The sequence below is a fragment of the Nanorana parkeri genome, unplaced genomic scaffold, assembly GCF_000935625.1.
Source record: "Nanorana parkeri isolate BGI_ZX_2015 unplaced genomic scaffold, ASM93562v1 scaffold951, whole genome shotgun sequence".
Lineage (NCBI taxonomy): Eukaryota > Metazoa > Chordata > Amphibia > Anura > Dicroglossidae > Nanorana > Nanorana parkeri.
In genome coordinates, this window is record NW_017307219.1 from 230,984 (window position 1) to 231,520 (window position 537).

Here is a 537-nt window from a genome sequence, read left to right on the forward strand (position 1 = left end):
CCTGAGAAACAAATGTAATATTAGACTGTGATGCTGGGTCCAACATTTTAAACCGCTCCATTATATTACATACTTTAAAAAAACCTAAATGTTATGCAAGAAAGTAAGGAATGCATTGAAGGTAAACCCCAAAAAAATGCACCAGTTCAGCTTTCAGAAAACAAAGAAAATTGCCTGGAGTTAAATTCCAGTTTGGCAACATTTTCATAGAACACAGACGCTAGTAGACAAGGTACAGGTAGCCAAAGGGAAATCCTCTTAGCTAGGTATATTCCATTACAGGGCATCACTGTTCTGTAATAGTGCAATCATCATTGTGTTGAAAAGGAACATAAATAAAATAAATCTGGCTTAATAGTTTTAAAAACTAATCATAAATGACTATATGGCCAACACCATTAAAACCACTGGCTGATGTTAACAGTAGCACAGACCTGTGGAAGCATAGACTAAATAGAAAAAGTAGATTATCTATAAATACGCTACTGCATATGGATACCTTAGGTATAAAATATCTGTGTCTAGAACATTACAGCC